General features: G+C 51.1%; 1 protein-coding gene across 27 annotated transcripts in view; it reads left to right on the top strand.

Annotated features, from left to right (window-relative positions):
* MAP2 (microtubule associated protein 2) overlaps positions 1 to 19,774 on the top strand; it is a 341,956-nt gene that overhangs the window by 68,996 nt on the left and 253,186 nt on the right. For all 27 annotated transcript variants that reach the window (XM_068137835.1, XM_068137844.1, XM_068137839.1 and 24 more), the window contains exon 2: positions 7,998 to 8,055. The gene's annotated coding sequence lies outside the window, so the exon portion shown is untranslated. The remainder of the gene's footprint in view (positions 1 to 7,997; positions 8,056 to 19,774) is intronic.

The raw sequence follows: 19,774 nt of genomic DNA on the forward strand, positions 1-19,774 counted from the left end.
AGAGGAGCGTGGCTTTGCACTCCTGCTCCTGCCAACTCCTATACCTGGGCTTCAGCTAAGGTCATAGACTCATAGAATTGTTAGGGTTGGAAAGGACCTCAAGGATCATCTAGTTCCAAATTCTCTGCCATGGGCAAGGATACCTCACACTGAGGCGGGTTGCTCACAGCCACATCCAGCCTGGCCTGAAAAACCTCCAGGCATGAGGCTTCCACCACCTCCCTGGGCAACCTCTGCCAGTCTCTCACCACCCTCATGGGGAACAACTTCTTCCTAACATCCAATCTCAATCTACCCATTTCTAGTTTTGCTCCATTCCCCCCAGTTCTATCACTCCCTGACACCCTCAAAAGTCCCTCCCCAGCTTTCCTGTAGCCCCCTTCAGATACTGAAAGGCCACAAGAAGGTCTCCTCGGAACCTTCTCTTCTCCAGACTGAACAAACCCAACTCTCTCAGTCTGTCTCCATAGCAGAGCAGCTCCAGCCCTCTGCTCATCCTCATGGCCCTTCTCTGGACACCTTCCAGCACCTCCAGATCTTGCCTCTAACACAGGCTCCAGAACTGGACACAGTGCTCCAGGTGGGGTCTCAGCAGAGTGGAGCAGAGGGGGAGAATCCCCTCCCTGGCCCTGCTGGCCACACTTCTCTTGCTGCAGCCCAGGCTGTGGTTGGCTTTCTGGGCTGCAAGTTCACACTGCTGGCTCCTGTTGAGCTTCTCATCCCCCCAGCACCCCAAGATGCTGGTGGATAAAGCTATGAGCTGAAACATTTCTGCTTGCTGCCTCTGCCCCTGCAACACTTTGTGCCTTTGGGTTTCCTGTGGTCGATTTTGGACCTCGTGAAATACTTGTGAGCTCTCTTGGCTCACTGCTTTCTTCTGGCTACACACACACAAAATACTGCAGAGAACTGAGCCTCAGACCAGCCCTTCTGTGTCTTCATCCTGAAGAGTAGCACATGTCTGTGCTGCCCTATTGCCAGTAAATATGCCATACTGTAACAGGAAACTAAATTCAATCGCTTTGTCCTGCTTGGCTCTTGGCAGAAGCAGACTGGCTGATTCTAAGCATTTAGCCATCTTTTGAGTATCTATAATTGATCAGCAATTGCTTTCAGGAGATAGGCTTACAGGTCTCCTCTTCTCTCTGTGGTTGTCATCCTTTCACTGGTGATCCTGTGCTTCCCTTGGGGAAGTGCTTCAGGGCTTCCCTCGTCTCCTGCCTGATCAGTGCCAGCAATTTCATCCAGTAGTGTGTGGTTGGTTTGTGTTGGGTTGTTTTGGTTTGGTTTACATTACCAGTAGTTGTTGGTGAATCTGTTTCAGCTGCTTAACTACATCAATCTCTTAATATTCCCTAAAACTACCTCTCTGTCTTGGTCAGCTCTGTATTTAGAATCACAGAATTGTCAGGGTTGGAAGGGACATCAAGGACCATCCAGTTCCAACCCCCCCTGCCCTAGGCAGGGGCACCTCACACTACAGCATCTTGCTCACAGCCACATCCAGCCTGGCCTTCAACACCTCCAGTGATGAGGTTTCATTGTGCTGCCCAGGGAGGTGGTGCAGTCCCCAAGGCTGGATGTGTTTCAAGGTGGTTTGGATGTAGTGCTTGGGGCTGTGGTTTAGGGGTGATCCTTGTAGAGTAGGGTTCTGGGTTGGACTTGGTGATGCTGAGGGTCTCTTCAAACCTGAATGTTTCTATCATTCTACCACTTGCCTGGGCAACCTCTTCCAGTCTCTCACCACCCTCCTGGGGAAGAACTTCTTCCTAACATCCAATCTGAATTGACCCACCTCTAGTTTTGCTCCATTCCCCCCCCTAGTCAGTCCTATACACCCTCAGCCTCCTGTGAAGCCTTGTAGACTTCTGTGGAGTTGTCTTAGGGTTAAGACTCACCAGCTTTAATCAGCTCTGCTCATTCCTCCTCCCTTTCAATGGAGTGGTTGGTGTTGTCATTTCATGATCACTGTTATCCAATCCATCTCCTGCCTTCAGAGTTTTGAATGCTTTCTCCCTTTTAGCCAGACCAGCTCCATCCTCTGAAATGAAGTGTACCTGGGCTGTTAGAATCACAGAATGGTCTGGGCTGGAGGGGACCTCCAAAGCTCATCCAGTCCAAGCCCCTCTGCAGTCAGCAGGGACATCTCCAACTAGATCAGGTTGCCCACAGCCCTCTCCAGCCTCACCTTGAATATCTCCAGGGATGGGGCCTCAGCCACCTCCCTGGGCAACCTCTTCCAGTGTTCCATCACCCTCATGGTGCAGAACTTGTTCCTCACACCCAATCTAAATCTGCTCTGCTCTACTTTGAAGCCATTGTCCCTGGTCCTGTCCCTGCAGGCCTTTGCAAACAGTCTCTCTGCAGCCTTCTTGTAGCCCCCTACAGCTACTGGAAGATCTTCCTGTGTCCAGCTCTTCACAACTGTCTTCACAACACCTGTGCTGCTCTTTCAGGGCTAGTGTAGGCTAAAAGATGGAAAACCCTGGACAAGTTTATTTGCCTATTGCATGTTACTGGAGACCTGTCAGTGAATGAGACTTTCCTAAGACTGTGATTTTCCAGCCACATCTGGATGTGTTCCTGTGCAACCTGTGCTGGATTCTATGGTCCTGCTCTGACGGGGGGGGTTGGACTCAAAAGATCTCCAGAGGTCCCTTCCAACCCCTAAAATCTTCTGACTCTGTGAACTGAGTTCCACACCCCTATTATCTTGCTAGCATCAAGTCTGTGTCCCTTTTATCCTGACCCCAAGGTTCATGATCATAGAATCATAGAATCAATAAGGTTGGAAAAGACCTCAGAGATCGTCAAGTCCAACCTGTCACCCAACGTCTCATGACTACTAAACCATGGCACCAAGTGCCACATCCAATCCCCTCTTGAACACCTCCTGGGATGGGGACTCCACCACCTCCCTGGGCAGCACATCCCAATGGCTAACAACTCTCTCTCAGTGAAGAACTTTCTCCTCACCTCCAGCCTAAACTTCCCCTGGCACAGCTTGAGACTGTGTCCTCTTATTCTGGTGCTGGTTGCCTGCGAGAAGAGACCAACTCCCTCCTGGCTACAACCTCCTTTCAGGTAGTTGTAGACAGCAGGAAGGTCTCCCTTGAGCCTTCTCTTCTCCAGGCTAAACAATCCCAGCTCCCTCAGCCTCTCCCCATAGGGCTTGTGCTCAAGTCATGGTTTAGTCATGGGGTCTGGGGTGACAGGTTGGACTTGATGATCTTTGAGGTCTCTTCCAGCCTTGGTGATTCTGTGTTTCTGTGTGACTCCTTCCATTCAGCTTCATCAAAACACATGCAGACACTCAAAGAGATGACACTGTGTCTTGGCTACAGGACTAGGGGTGATTTTCAAACCCAAACTCATCTCAGTGTAACAAAGAACAACTCCCTGCCTTCCATCTGTACAGATCCACTTCTCTGAACTTGAACTGGAGTTCCATTTCCCTCACCAACCAGCTGTGAACTAATTATGTGGACTTCTCAGGCCCATCCTATCACCCAGCACCACCCAATCAACTCACCCATGGCACCGAGTGCCTCATCCAGGCTGGTTATAAACATGCATTCAACAAGTCCAAGTGCCAGGGGCTGCACTTTGGCCACAACAACCCCATGCAGAGCTACAGGTTGGGGTCAGAGTGGCTGAGAGCAGCCAGGCAGAGAGGGACCTGGGGGTGCTGATTGACAGCTGCCTAAACATGAGCCAGCAGTGTGCCCAGGTGGCCAAGAAGGCCAATGGCATCCTGGCCTGCATTAGGAATAGTGTGGCCAGCAGGAGCAGGGAGGTCATTCTGCCCCTGTACTCTGCATTAGTTAGGCCACACCTTGAGTCCTGTGTCCAGTTCTGGGCTCCTCAATTTAAGAAGGACATTGAGACATTTGAAGGTGTCCAGAGAAGGGCAACAAGGCTGGGGAGAGGCCTTGAGCACAGCCCTGTGAGGAGAGGCTGAGGGAGCTGGGGTTGCTTAGCCTGGAGAAGAGGAGGCTCAGGGGAGACCTCATTGCTCTCTGCAACTACCTAAAGGGAGGTTGTAGCCAGGAAGGGGTTGGTCTCTTCTCTCTAGCAACCAGCACTAGAACAAGGGGACACAGTCTCAAGCTGTGCCAGGGGAAGTTTAGGCTGGAGGTGAGGAGAAAGTTCTTCCCAGAGAGAGTTGTTAGCCATTGGGATGTGCTGCCCAGGGAGGTGGTGGAGTCCCCATCCCAGGAGGTGTTCAAGAGGGGATTGGATGTGGCACTTGGTGCCATGGTCTAGTCATGAGGTCTGTGGTGAGAGGTTGGACTTGATGATCTTTGAGGTCTCTTCCAACCTTGGTGATACTGTGATACTTCCAGGGATGGTGTTTTGCAGGGATAGTGTTTTGCTGGCTATTATGGACAGTGCTGGGACAAGTGGCATCTTCCTGAGGAATGCCAAATCTTTGGTGCCTGCCATTGCCTCAGACAAATCTCCTTTAGCAAGTCTAACCAGCTTAGAGCTGATTTCCTCCTCAGACATATGGCATTAGCCAAAGATAATGGGGACCACGCCTGGCCAGCGTGTTGCTCAGAACTGCCTTTTCATTGTCTGGTATTGGGAGGAGAAAAGAAATAGTTGAGCTTGAGTTTTCTTTGCTCCTACTTCCTTCTCCATCCTCACCCTCAGTTAAGACAGCAGCTTGCAATATAGACTTAGTCTTAGGGGATTTTTTTTGCTTTCAGAAAGTCACCCTCTGCTTCAAGGAGACTCCCTCTCTGAAAATACTCAAAGCCCACCTGGATGTTGGAACTGGATGATCCTTGAGGTCCCTTCCAACCCTCTGCTTCAAGGAGCCTCCCTCTCAAAAGATATTCAAGCCCCACCTGGATGTTGGAACTGGATGGTCCTTGAGGTCCCTTCCAACCCCTAACAAATCTATGATTCTATGTGTTCCTGTGTGACCTGCTCTAGGTGATGCTGCTCTGTCAGGGGGGTTGGACTGAATGAGCTTTGGAGGTCCCTTCCAGCCCCTAACACTCTGTGATTGATTGATTGAAAGCAAGATGTAGGGATGGGGTCCTTGCTTTCTGCTCATTCTTCAGCCACTGCCTCATGGCAAGGTGCTGACTCAGCCCATTCTCACCTTTCACTGCTCAGTTTGACAAAGTTAGACACAAGGCTCCTCTTAATTTCAGTGGCAATCCCAATGCTCATTGTTGCAGTGGGACATAGCAAAGTTGATCACAGGATGTCAGGGGTTGGAAGGGAACTCTGGAGACCTTCCAGTCCAACCCCCCTGCCAGAGCAGGAGCATAGAATCCAGCACAGGTCACACAGGAACACATCCAGACAGGGCTGGGAACTCTCCAGGGAAGGAGACTGCACAACCTCTCTGGGCCCCTCAGAATGAAGAAGTTCCTCCTCCTGTTGAGGTGGAACCTCCTGTGTTGTATCTTCCATCCATCGCCCCTTGTCCTAACCCCAGGGTGCAACTGAGCAGAGCCTGTCCCCTCCCTCTTGACCCCCAGCCCTCAGATACTGATAGCCATTGATCAGATTCCCTCTCAGTCTTCTCTTCACCAGACTAAACAGCCCCAGGGCTCTCAGCCTCTCCTCTTAAGGCATAGTTTTTACTCCTGACATCATTTATTATCTCCTCACCCTTCCCCTGTCAAGCAGTGAATAGAATAGAATTAACCAGGTTGGAAGAGACCTTTGAGGTCATTGAGTCCAACCTATCACCCAACACCATCTAATCAACTAAACCAGGGCACCAAGCACCCCATCCAGTCTCTTCCTAAACACCTCCAGGGATGGTGACTCCACCACCTCCCTGGGCAGCACATCCCAATGGGCAATCTCTCTTGCTGGGAAGAACTTCTTCCTAACATCCAGTCTGAACCTCCCCTGGCACAGTTTGAGACTGTGTCCTCCTGTTCTCGTGCTGCTTGCCTGGGAGAAGAGACCAACCCCCACCTGGCTACATTCAGGTAGTTGTAGAGAGCAAGAAGGTCTTCCCTGAGCCTCCTCTCCTCCAGGCTAAGCAACCCCAGCTCCCTCAGCCTCTCCTCACAGGGCTGTGCCCCAGGCCCCTCCCCAGCTTTGTTGCCTTTCTCAGGACACTTTCCAGCATCTCAACATCTTTCCTAATCTGAGGGGCCCAGAACTTCTGATATATTTATGTATTTTATCTCATATAATGGCACAAGTTAATTCTGCAGGAAGGGTGCAGGGTGGTAGGACTGGGAAATGATCCATTGGCTGCCTTTTGGCTTGAAGCTGGAAGGGGAAGTCAGTCTGTTCTCCCTCCTTCTTGGGCAATTCAGTGCAGTTCCTAAATACCAACCATTTGCACTTGTGAGGTGCTTCTCCCCCTCCCAGCCCTTCCCAGGATTTGCAAAGCAGTAATTAAACCTCATTTATGCTGTTGCAATGCTATTATGCTCACTGGAAGATACAGTAGCAACTAGAGCACAGATTAGTTAAGGACATGTGCGAAAAGGTTGTGCAATAAACAGCAGCAGAGAGAATTTTCTTCTGTGACTGCTCAGTACCATTTCCCTGATGCAGCTTTTCTATGTTCCATGATCCTCAATGAATCGTGGAACTGTCAGGGTTGGAAGGGACCTCAAGGATCAGCCAGTTCCAACCCCCCTGCCATGGCCAGGGACACCTCACACTACAGCAGGTTGCTCACAGCCACATCCAGCCTGGCCTGAAAAACCTCCAGGGATGAGGCTTCCACCACCTCCCTGGGCAACCTCTGCCAGTCTCTCACCATCCTCATGGGGAACAACTTCTTCCTAACATCCAATCTCAATCTACCCATTTCTAGTTTTGCTCCATGCTATGATATTCCATTTATAGGTCCCTTCAGTCTGGTCTGCAGCTTGTAAGCACATTGGTTTTTTCCTGTGGGGTTCCTGGAAATAAGGACTCTTTTGCCAAATTAAATCTTTGTCAAGGCTCTTCTGGTTGATATTGTTCATCTTTTGTAATTTTTGGTGAATCATCCCTGGTTAATACAGGTTAATCTGCCTGCAGATCCTCTCCTTTCTGTAAAGGAAGCAGGGCTTTGGTTCATAGAATCTCAGAATCACAGAATGTTAGGGGCTGGAAGGCACCTCCAAAGCTCATCCAGTCCAACCCCCTGCAGAGCAGCATCACCTAGAGCAGGTCACACAGGAACACATCCAGGTGGGGTTTGAATATCTCCAGAGAGGAAGACTCCACAACCCCCCTGGGCAGCCTGCTCCAGGCCTCTGTCACCCTCACAGGGAAAAAAATCTTCCTCCTGTTTCCATGGAACTTCCTCTGCCTCAGCTTCCACCACTGCCCCTTGTGCTGGCATTGGGCATCCCCCAGCAGAGCCTGGCTCCAGCCTCTGGGCACTCCCCCTGCACAGCTTTAGCAACAGCAATGAGGTCACCTCTCAGGCTCCTCCTCTCCAAGCTCCAGAGCCCTCAGCTCCCTCAGGCTCTCCTCATGAGGAAGATGTTCCACTGCCTTCATCATCTCTGTGGCTCTGTACTGGATTCTCTCAAGCAGTTCCTTGAGGTCTTTCCTGAACTGAGGGGCCCAGATCTGGACACAATTTTCCAGTTGTGCTCTTAGCAGGGCAGAGTAGTGAGGGAGAAGAACCTCTCTTGCCCTACTAACCACAGCCCTTGTAATCCACCCCAGGATGCCATTGGCCTTCTTGGCCACCAGAGCACATTGCTGGCTCATGGTCAACCTCCCATCCATTTCCTGGGAAGCTGATGCTAAGACAAGCCATCAGTGCAGCCTCTTCAGTCTTCTTCCCTGTGGATATCTGCTCCATGTGAGAAGCAGCACTCTGAAGGCCCAAGGTGTTTGGGGGGACATGGTGTGATGCATGTGATGGACTGTGAACTATGATGGCAGGAGCGATTCAAGTCACTGGGAGGAGAGTTTGCTGTGACTTTACACATTCCCAAAACACACAGAGGGGGAAGGTATTTTGGTCACTACATGTTGCAAATCAGGAGCTTTCTGCTTTCTTTCAGGTTGTAGAACCTGAACTAGAACATCCTGTGGCTGGGAAGGTGACAAGGACACCAAAAGGTGAGTTTTCTCTTTTTATTGGTCTCTGTCTCAGTCATTCCAGGGCACTGGAAATGTTGTACATCCTGAGTTCACTAGGATGGGTTGCTTGAGCATAGACTCATAGAATTGTCAGGGCTGGAAGACACCTCAGGCATCTTCCAGCTCTAACTCCCCTGCCATGGCCAGGGACACCTCACACTACAGCAGCTTGCTCACAGCCACATCCAGACTGGCTGCAAAAACCTCCAGGCATGAGGCTTCCACCACCTCCCTGGGCAACCTCTGCCAGTCTCTCACCATCCTCATGGGGAAGAACTTCTTCCTGACATCCAATCTCAATCTACCCATTTCTAGTTTTGCTCCATTCCCCCCAGTCCTATCACTCCCTCACACCCTAAAAAGTCCCTCCCCAGCTTTCTTCAGATACTGGAAGGCCACAATTAGGTCTCCTCGGAGCCTTCACTTCTCCAGACTGAACAACCCCAACTCTCTCAGTCTGTCTCCAGAGCAGAGCAGCTCCAGCCCTCTGCTCATCCTCATGGCCCTTCTCTGGACACCTTCCAGCACCTCCAGATCCTTCCTGGAATAGAGGCTCCAGAACTGGACACAGTGCTCCAGGTGGGGTCTCAGCAGAGTGGAGCAGAGGGGCAGAATCCCCTCCCTGGCCCTGCTGGCCACACTTCTCTTGCTGCAGCCCAGGCTCTGCTTGGCTCTCTGGGCTGCAAGTTCTCCCTGTGGCTTGTCTCGACAAAGACAAGTAGTTTGGTAGGACTCCTCCTGTTTCTGCAAGTCTGTGTATAACCTATGAGGCACTCAGTGCCATGGGTGAGTTGATTAGATGGTGCTGGATGATAGGTTGGACTCGACGCTCTCAAAGGTCTTTTCCAAGCTAGGTTAATTCTGTGCTTCTGTGTTCTGTATTTTGATGGTGCTCTGAACAAAGAGAGCACAATTGCTGGGCTGTGCAGTGAGGGTGTTTATGGCACAGAGGCAGGGACTGAAGTGAAAATAACAAATGCATTGGGATTTGTGCCAGCTCTTTCGTGCAGGTGTCTGTTCCTGTAGGAAACATCCTCCTGGCAGCGTGAGTGGAGCTCTCCACTGCAAGCCCTGCAAGCTAAATCTATATCTATGAGGTGGCATTTCCCGCCCCCCCCCACCCCATCTCACACTTCAAATCTGGGTTTTGTGGTTGCCAAGGATGTTCTCTGCAACATGGGTTGACTACTTGGCTGAGGAGGCCTTGATTACTTGGCTGTCACTCACCACATGCTCATCTCCCTTCCAGGGGTGGTTGCTGTGCTTTGCTGCAATGTTTTATTGAAGGTGGTTACAGACCAAATGTGCAAGGCAGCAGAAATGCACAGAAATGCTGATCCCTGGGTTTCCCACTGCACTGGCAGGGGCTGCTCAGGGGAGGGTTTGTGCAATGGGTGCAGACAGCTTTTGGTTGCTTGTGTGGCTCAAGTGAAGAACACAGCAAAGAACAGGTTGCTGGAACGAGCTGCCCCGGGAGGAGGTTGAGTCACCATCCCTGGAGGTGTTAAATACATAGTTGTCCCACTTCAAGACATCACAGAACCACAGGATTGTCAGGGTTGGAAGGCACCTCAAGGGTCATTCAGTTCCAACCCCCCTGCCATGGCCAGGGACACCTCACACTACAGCAGGTTGCTCACAGCCACATCCAGCCTGGCCTGAAAAACCTCCAGGCATGAGGCTTCCACCACCTCCCTGGGCAACCTCTGCCAATCTCTCACCACCCTCATGGGGAAGAACTTCTTCCTAACATCCAATCTCAATCTACCCATTTCTAGTTTTGCTCCATCCCCCCCAGTGCTATCACTCCCTGACACTCTCAAAAGTCCTTCCCCAGCTTTCCTGCAGCCCCCTTGAGACACTGGAAGGCCACAAGAAGGTCTCCTCAGAGCCTTCTCTTCTCCACACTGAACAACCCCAACACTCTCAGTCTGTCTCCAGAGCAGAGCAGCTCCAGCCCTCTGCTCATCTTCATGGCCCTTCTCTGGACACCTTCCAGCACCTTCAGATCCTTCCTGGAATAGAGGCTCCAGAACTGGACACAGTGCTCTACTAGACCATGTTGCTCAGAGCCACATCCAGCCTGGCCTTGAAAACCTCCAGGGATGGGGCTTCTACCACCTCCCTGGGCCACCTGTTACAAGGTCTAGTGGTCATGTTGGTGTTGGGTTGAGAGTTGAACTTGATGACCTTAGATTTTTTTCCCAACCTTAATGACTCTGTGATTCTAAATACCATTCTAGCTTTAGCAAGTGATTGTTGTAAGAACAATTTTTGGTCTCTCCCACCAGAAAAAGTGGTGACCTCGGCTACTTGAGGTTTAGATCACAGATCACCAAAACATTCAGGTTGGAAAAGACCCTCAGGATTACCAAGTCTACCCAGAACCCTACTCTGCAAGGATCACCCCTAAACCACAGCCCCAAGCACCACATTGAAACACATCCACCCTTGGGGACTCCACCACCTCCCTGGGCAGCACATTCCAAGCCCTGACCACTCTTGATGGGAAAAGATTCTTCCTCCTGTCCAGTCTGAACCTTCCCTGCTGCAGCTTGAGGCTCTTCCCTCTTCTTCTATGGCTAATCACCTGTGAGAAGAGACCAGCACCAAGCTCTCCACAATGTCTCTTCAGGGAGCTGTAGAGCGCCAGGAGGTCTCCCCTCAGCCTCCTCTGCTTCACACTAACCATCCCCAGCTCCTTCAGTTGCTTTTCATCAGATTTCTTCTCCAGGCCCTTCCCAGCTTCCTTGCCCTCCTCTGCACTGGCTCCAGCACCTCCACATCTCTCTTGTCTTGAGGTGCCCCAAAACTGGACACAATACTCCAGCACCAGGTTGATCTGGTGATGCTGCACAGCGCAAAGAAGTTGTAGGTTTGATTTCATTGTCTTTATTTTTTTCCTGGGGGTGGTTCTTGTTCTTCTTCTTTCTAGGGTGAGGAATGAAGTAAAAAGTGGGACATGTGTTTCTTGCATCTCTGTGCTGAAGGGCAGCTTTCTTCAACACATTGCTGCCCTTAACTGCAGTCCCTCTTTCCTCTTTTGGAGGTTACTTTTTTCCCCTGTGTCTGAAGGTGTGAGTTTTTCTAGAGCACATGTTCATGGCAGGATCTCTTCTGGGTGTGGAGGGGAGGGAAGTGGTTGCCACCAGCTCTGCAGCACTGCCTTGCATCTGTGCTGGGCTGCAGTGCAGACTTACTGTTGGTAACTCCAAGATGCTGTTGTTCTTCCCCTGCTTTAGGGGGATGAAGGCATTTGAGGAATGAAGGCAGGAACCCTGTTGCTGTATAGCAAGGAGATTCCAGAAATGCAGAGGGCAGAGAATCTCAGAAGCCCTCCCAGAAGTCCTTTATTGCTGCACTGTGGAATCCCCAGCAGTACAGAGTCTCAGAATCCCACTTACAGCAGAAGTCCTGGAAGCCCTTAACAGACAAGGCAGCTAATAGAAGTCCTGAGCATATCCCTAGCAGCATCCCTACACTGAAGCCCTGATCAGAAGTAGCTCACTGACAGAAGCAGAAGTCTCTAGCAAAGCCCAAACCCCTCCAAGGGGGTCTCAGAGCACTGGAGCAGGCTGCCCAGAGGTGTTGTGGAGTCTCCTTCTCTGGAGCCTTTCCATCCCCATCTGGATGTGTTCCTGTGTGACCTGTGCTGGATTCTATGGTCCTGCTCTGGCCGCGGGTTGGACTGGAGGATCTCCAGAGGTCACTTGCAACCCCTAATGTCCTGTGAGCCTGAGATCCTGTGATTCTTTAGCTGCTCCTTTCCAGCCTCTGCATGTCATTGATGATGATTCATTAGGCAAAATGTACCTGCACACAGCACTGCAGGTGAGGTCTCAGCAGAGCAGAGCAAAGTGGCAGAATCACCTCTCTGGCTCTGCTGGCAATGCTGCTTTGGATGCAGCCCAGGCTGCCCTTGGCCTTCTGTGCTGCAAGCTCACCCTGCCTGCTCCTGTCCAGCTTCTCATCCACCAGCACCTGCAAAATGATGCCTTCTTCCATAGAAGTCTCTGGGTAGGATGGGAGCCAGGGCAGCCCATCTGCCCTAGGTCCTGTGTCAAAGAGGAAATAAAGTGGTGTTGGTTGAACGTTGGGGCTGTGGTCTCTTTTCTGTAGTGGCTCAGGAAACCCAGGTGGCACCCATATGAGTCAGAAGCAGCCAGGCTTCCACTATTCAGGCTAATACACTGCATTTCTAGTTGTCTTGGCTCTACTGAAGTCGACACAGCTACATCAATGCTGCAGAGCAGCAAAAGTGGCTTGTTTTTCTTTCTCTTTCAGTACATCTGGGCATTGGGAATACAGGTCCAACCCCCACTCACTGGGATAACTCAAAGCTTGAGATGATGCATGTACAGGAATAGGTGCACCTGGATGCATTCCTGTGCAGACTACCCTGGGTGATCCTGCTTTGGCAGGGGGGGTTGGACTGGATGATCTCTGGAGGTCCCTTTCAACCTCTAATGTACATTGGTACCATGATCCTGTGCTCTTTTTAAGGGCTGCTTTGGTTTTTGTTGTCTGAGATGAAATATAATGTATAAGACCAATGGCATCCTGGCCTGAATCAGGAATAGTGTGGCCAGCAGGAGCAGGGAAGTCATTGTGCCCTGTGCTCAGCACTGGTTAGGCCACACCTTGAGTCCTGTGTCCAGTTCTGGGCTCCTCAGTTTAAGAAAGATGTTGAGATGCTGGAAGGTGTCCAGAGAAGGGCAAAAAAGCTGGGGAGGGGTCTGGAGCACAGCCCTGTGAGGAGAGGCTGAGGGAGCTGGGGTTGCTTAGCCTGGAGAAGAGGAGGCTCAGGGGAGACCTTCTTGCTCTCTACAACTCCCTGAAGGGAGGTTGTAGCCAGGTGAGGGTTGGTATCCTCTCCCAGGCAATCACGGATGGAAGGAGAGGCCACAGTCTCAAGCTGTGCCAGGGGAGCTTGGGCTGGATTTGAAGAAGAAATTCTTCCCAGATGGAGGGATTGGCCCTTGGAATGTGCTGCCCAGGGAGGTGGTGGAGTGACCATCCCTGGCAGTGTTTAAAACCAGCCTGGATGAAGCACTCAGTGCCATGGGTGAGTTGGTTAGATGGTGTTGGGAGGTAGGTTGGACTGGATGATCTCTGATGTCTTTTCCAATCTGCTTAATTCTGTGGTTCTGTGGTCCTGTGAGGATGCAGAGGTTTAAAAAGCAGCACTTCTCTGACTGACAGCAAATGCTCAAGTTAATGTTCCACCAAACACCAGATGTGAGAGCCAAAAGAATGGCCAGGACAGTATTTATTGAGGGAGCCTGTGAGGAAGTTGTTCTTCCTGATACCAACGGCTCCAGAGAGCGAGGCAGTTAACCAAGGGAAGGTTTGCAGGTTGTTTTCCAATGAGGAGCTCCACTGCCAGCAATGTCTGCAGGGAATAGAAAAGGGCAGCAAGTGGAAGGAACAGGTGGCACACAACTTCTTTGGAAGGGAAAAGAACATATTGAAGAACTGCAAGCATCTGCTTCTACTTAATGCTCAATCTTCACACACCCTTTATGTGCAGTCAGTGACTCCAGCAAACACCAGGCTGTTCTGTCAAGGATCTAATCACAGAATCATAGATGTCAGGGTTGGAAGGGACCTCGAGGATCAGCCAGTTCCAACCCCCCCTGCCATGGCCAGGGACACCTCACACTACAGCAGCTTGCTCACAGCCACATCCAGCCTGGCTGCAAAAACCTCCAGGGATGAGGCTTCCACCACCTCCCTGGGCAACCTCTGCCAGTCTCTCACCACCCTCATGGGGAAGAACTTCTTCCTAACATCCAGTCTGATTCTACCCATTCCTAGTTTTGCTCCATTCCCCCCAGTCCTATCACTCCCTGACACTCTCAAAAGTCCCTCCCCAGCTTTCCTGTAGCCCCCTTCAGATACTGGAAGGCCACAAGAAGGTCTCCTTGGAGCCTTCTCTTCTCCAGACTGAACAACCCCAACTCCCTCAGTCTGTCTCCAGAGCAGAGCAGCTCCAGCCCTCTGCTCATCCTCATGGCCCTTCTCTGGACACCTTCCAGCACCTCCAGATCCTTCCTGTGATAGAGGCTCTAGAGCTAGATACAATAATTCTCAATTGCAATTGGGAGAAGAGGCAATGGATGGAAAGTACAGCACAGGAGGTTCCACCTCACCATGAGGAGGAACTTCTTCACTGTGAGGGTCACAGAACCCTGGACCAGGCTGCCCAGAGAAGTTGTGGAGTCTCCTTCTCTGGAGCCTTTCCATCCCTGTCTGGATGTGTTCCTGTGTGACCTGTGCTGGATTCTATGGTCCAGCTCTGGCAGGGGGATTGGACTTGATGATCTCCAGAGGTCCCTTCCAACCCCTAACATCCTTTGGTCATGTGGGATCCTGTGAGAGAGTTTTTCTTTTGCCTTCAGTGAGGGTGGGAGCCAGACCCTTTTCTTTGTGATGCAGTAGTGATGTCTTCTGAGGCTCTCTTAAAGAAGAGGCATAACACCCTTTGATTCTGACCTGGAAAGTTTAAGTGAAGCAAGACAAATCTCTTTGGAAAGACAAAAATGCCTTTTATGAGGTTAACTGATGTAGCAGGAAAAGAGGCAAGTCTGCAGGTGAGTGCTGAGGACCTGGACCAAATATTCTCTTGCCAAAAGCTTATCTCATGGGGCATGGATTTTTCTCTCTCCCAGCTGTCAGGAGATGTTATCTCTGCCTACAAGGTTTGCCTCACAGCCTTTGAACATAAGCCTTTATGACTTGAGTGTCTTTTGTTATTGGTGAGGAGGAAGCATTTGAGAACAGAGCACTCAGAAGCCTTTCTGTTATTTACAGTCCCGACTCATATCCTGCCCTTAGCTTTTTATCTCCCTTCCTTATATCCTCAAGAGTCTCTGGAACCATTACCACTCAAGTGATAAATCAGGAGTCTTTCCTCTCTCCCATAAAGTCAGATACAGGTTTTTCTCCCACTGGTAGCAGAAACAGAACCAGGATTAAAGCTGTTTGAACTGATGGGGCAGTAGGGAGGGTCTCACTGCAGCTTGGCCTGAAGGGAATGAATAGAAATGGAATGGAATGGAATGGAATGGAATGGAATGGAATGGAATGGAATGGAATGGAATGGAATAGAATAGCATAGAATAGACTAGACTAGACTAGACTAGACTAGACTAGACTAGAATAGAATAGAATTAACCAGGTTATAAGAGACCTTCAAGATCATCACATCCAACCTATCACCCAACACCATCTAATCAACTAAACCATGGCACCAAGCACCCCATTCAGTCTCTTCCTAAACACCTCCAGGGATGGGGACTCCACCACCTCCCCGGGCAGCCCATTCCAATCTCTCTTTCTGTGAAGAACTTCCTCCTAACCTCCAGCCTAAACCTCCCCTGGTGCAGCTTGAGACTGTGTCCTCTTGTTCTGGTGCTGGGTGCCTGGGAGAAGAGACCAACCCCCTCCTGGCTACATTCAGGGAGTTGTAGAGAGCAAGAAGGTCTCCCCTGAGTCTCCTCTTCTCCAGGCTAAGCAACCCCAGCTCCCTCAGCCTCTCCTCACAGGGCTGTGCCCCAGACCCCTCCCCAGCTTTGTTGCCCTTCTCTGGACACCTTCCAGCATCTCCACATCTTTCTTAACCTGAGGGGCCCAGAAGCAGCCCAGGGTGGGTCTGGAGTCTCCCTCTCTGGAAATATTCAAACCCCACCTGGATGCCTTCCTGTGTGATGCTGCTCTGGCAGGGGGGTTGGACTGGATGAGCTTTTGAGGTCCCTTCCAGCCCCTAACATTCTGTGATTCTGAGATCCTGTGATGTCAGATTTTCCATGTGGCCAGATCTGTGAGAGAAAAGGGATGACAGCCTGAGAGGAAAGAGATTGCAGCTGGATGAAGAGTTGGTCATTTTTCTTCTAGCTGTTCAATGCTGCAACCATCACCATGCATTGCAGTATCTCTTCCAGGGTTGCTTCTCACTCTGGGAGCACGTGGGATTCACATTTGAGCCATTTGCCAAGGCCTTGATTGTTTCAGACTTTGAAAGGTAGATTCTAGAATTCAGTTCATTTGTCTGAGTCTCAGTTCATTCCATAGAATCACAGAATGCTCTGGGCTGGAAGGGATCTCCAAAGCTCATCCATTCCAACCCCTCTGCAGTCAGCAGGGACATCCCCAACTCGAACAGTTCGCCCACAGCCCTCTCCAGCCTCACCTCGAATATCTCCAGGGATGGGGCCTCAGCCACCTCCCTGGGCAACCTCTGCCAGTGTTCCACCACCCTCCTGATGCAGAACTTGTTCCTCACATCTAATCTAAATCTGCTCTGCTCTACTTTGAAGCCATTGCCCCTGGTCCTGTCACTCAAAGCCTTTGCAAACAGTCTCTCTGCAGCCTTCTTGTAGCCCCCTTCAGGTCCTGGAAGGTTGCTCTTAGGTCTCCCTGGAGCCTTCTCTTCTCCAGGCTGAACACCCTCAGCTCCCTCAGCCTGTCCTTGTAGCAGAGCTGCTCCAACCCCCTGATCATTTTCTTCACCCTCCTCTGGACCCTCTCCATCAGGTCCATGTCCTTCCTGTGCTGAGGGCTCCAGACCTGCACACAGGGCTCCAGTTGAACTCTCCAGAGCACAACAAAGTGAAGGGTGTGCCAGGGTGTCCCTGGTAGCTTTGGGGCATGGTGGGGAGTGAGCATTTACATCCTGTGCAGCATGTCCTGGCTGGGGGCATGTGTTCAGCATGTACCCCAGGATCTGCAGCACATGAAGGCAATGTAAGGTGGCTGTGGCAGGCCTGGGTAGAGGGCAGGCAGAGCCCACAGCAACCACAGTGAGCAAGGTGCTGTGGCAGAGCTGATGGTGGCCTCAAGGACATGGGTGATGGAGAAAGGCCTTTACAGTCTCTCTGCATTGCCTGCAAAATAGGGTCCACAGGATCAGAGGATGTCAGGGGTTGGAAGGGGCCTCTGAAGATCTTTGAGTCCAACCCCCCTGCCAGAGCAGGAGCATAGAATCCAGCACAGGTCACACAGGAACACATCCAGACAGGGCTTGAAAGGCTCCAGAGAAGGAGACTCCACAACCTCTCTGGGCAGCCTGCTCCAGTGCTCTGTGTGCCTCCCCATGTTAAAGTGGATGTCTAAAGGCAGGAGTTGTTCCGCTTTAAAACTTCCTTCCCTGCATCTCTGCCCACCCTGTGTTGAGTTGGCTGAGCTTAGGAGTCAGAAACATGCCACATTACCCTTCAGTGAAGGTGTTTCATTTCAGAGCTGAGGCAGACAGAGGGCAGAAGGAGGATCCTCCCAGGAGATCCATTCCTGAAGTACAAAGGGTGCATGATTATCACCCATTTGCATGAGAGGAAGTGAGGTCTGTCTCAAGACATTAATTTTATCTGCATACTGTAGGTAAGTCTGAGGCCCAGCTGGGATCAGACACTAATCTCCTGAGCTTCATGCAGTGCTTTGTTGTCTCTTCCATCAAAGTGAGATGCCAGTGTGCACTTGTAGCCCAGAGAGCCAAGCAGAGCCTGGGCTGCAGCAAGAGAAGTGTGGCCAGCAGGGCCAGGGAGGGGATTCTGCCCCTCTGCTCCACTCTGCTGAGACCCCACCTGGAGCACTGTGTCCAGTTCTGCAGATTCTACTACAAGAAGGATCTGGAGGTGCTGGAAGGTGCCCGACAGAGAAGGGCCACGAGGATGAGCAGAGGGCTGGAGATGCTCTGCTCTGGAGACAGACTGAGGGAGTTGGGGCTCAGTCTGGAGAAGGCTCTGAGGAGACCTTCTTGTGGCCTTGCAGTATCTGAAGGGGGCTATAGGAAAGCTGGGGAGGGACTTTTGAGGGTGTGAGGGAGTGATAGGACTGGGGGGAATGGAGCAAAACTAGAAATGGGTAGATTGAGATTGGATGTTAGGAAGAAGTTCTTCCCCATGAGGGTGGTGAGAGACTTGGCAGAGGTTGCCCAGGGAGGTGGTGGAAGCCTCATGCCTGGAGGTTTTTCAGGCCAGGCTGGATGTGGCTGTGAGCAAGCTGCTGTAGTGTGAGGTGTCCCTGGCCATGGCAGGGGGTTTGGGACTGGCTGATCCTTGAGGTCCCTTCCAACCCTGACAGTTCTATGAGCGCACAAAAATTCCTTAGGTGGATCAAGCTCTTCTGGAAAGAACAGCAGCAGATCCTGTACAAGGAAGAGAGATGTCTGGAAAATGTGCTGTGTTTACCCAACATGTAGCAATTATCATTTTTTATTTCCCCCCTGGTATCTTTTGTGTTGTTTTGGTTTTTTTTTTCATGTTCTCTGCCTATCACTGCTGCAAGGGCAGAGGCGGGGAGGGTGGGGTTGGGGGGAGGGGGAGCGTGACTGTTCTTAACTGCTGCCTGTAATTATGCAGCCACAAAACCAGATAGAGGCTTCTGGGTGTTCCCTCCGTGTTGGGATTTGTTAGCTGTCTCATGTGCTGACAAAAGAAGATGTCAGAGTGCTTTCGGCATTGATGTGTCACCATCTGAGCTGGGCAATTCCCCTCCCCTCTTCAGGTGGTTTTCTGGTGTCTCAGTGAACAGATAAAAGTGATTCTGTTTGGACAAGTCCAGGAGAGCAGAGAGCATCTCACAGGATCAGAGGATGTTAGGGGATGGAAAGGACCTCCAGAGATCATCAAGTCCACTCCCCCTGCCAGAGCAGGAGCATAGAATCCAGCACAGGTCACACAGGAACACATCCAGACAGGGATGGGAAGCCTCCAGAGAAGGAGACTCCACAACCTCTCTGGGCAGCCTGCTCCAGGCCTCTGTCACATAAAGGTTATTTTTGATGTATTTTGATAGTGTTCAACGACATAGCAAGGAGAAAAGGGCCTCAAGGTGTGACAAAGTCAGTTTGGGTTGAATATTAGGGAGAATTTCTTCACTGAAAGCGTTACCAGGCACTGGAACAGGTTGGCTGCATAGGTGGTGGAGTCCCCATCTCTGAAGGTGTAGTGCTTAGGGATATGGTTTAGTTAAGGACTTGGCAGTGTGAGGGGATGAGGTCATAGCAGCCCTGAGGAAAAGGACTTGGGGGTGCTGGTGGGGGAGAAGCTGGACAGGAGCAGGCAGTGTGAGCTTGCAGCACAGAAGGCCAAGGGCAGCCTGGGCTGCATCCAAAGCAGCATTGCCAGCAGAGCCAGAGAGGTGATTCTGCCACTTAGCTCTGCTCTGCTCTGCTGAGACCTCAGCTGCAGTGCTGTGTGCAGGTCTGGAGCCCTCAACACAGGAAGGACATGGACCTGATGGAGAGGGTCCAGAGGAGGCCATGAAAATGAATAGAATAGAATAGAATAGAATTAACCAGGTTGGAAGAGACCTTCAAGATCATTGCGTCCAACCTATCATCCAATACCCCCTAACCAACTAAACAGTATCACAGTATCGCTAAGGTTGGAAGAGACATCAAGGATCGGGTTCAACCTGTCCCCACAGACCTCATGACTAGACCATGGCACCAAGCACCCTATCAAGTCTCCTCCTAAACACCTCCAGTGATGGTGACTCCACCACCTCCATGGGCAGCCCATTCCAATGGACAATCTCTCTTTCCATAAAGAACTTCTTCCTAACATCCAGTCTGAACCTCCCCTGGCACAGCTTGAGACTGTGTCCTCCTGTTCTGGTGCTGGTTGCCTGGGAGAAGAGACCAACCCCCACCTGGCTACAACCTCCCTTCAGGTAGTTGTAGAGAGCAATGTGGTCA

Source organism: Melanerpes formicivorus, unplaced genomic scaffold (genome assembly GCF_026170545.1).
Source record: "Melanerpes formicivorus ecotype bairdi unplaced genomic scaffold, bMelFor1.0.p_v2 SCAF_5, whole genome shotgun sequence".
Taxonomy (NCBI): domain Eukaryota; kingdom Metazoa; phylum Chordata; class Aves; order Piciformes; family Picidae; genus Melanerpes; species Melanerpes formicivorus.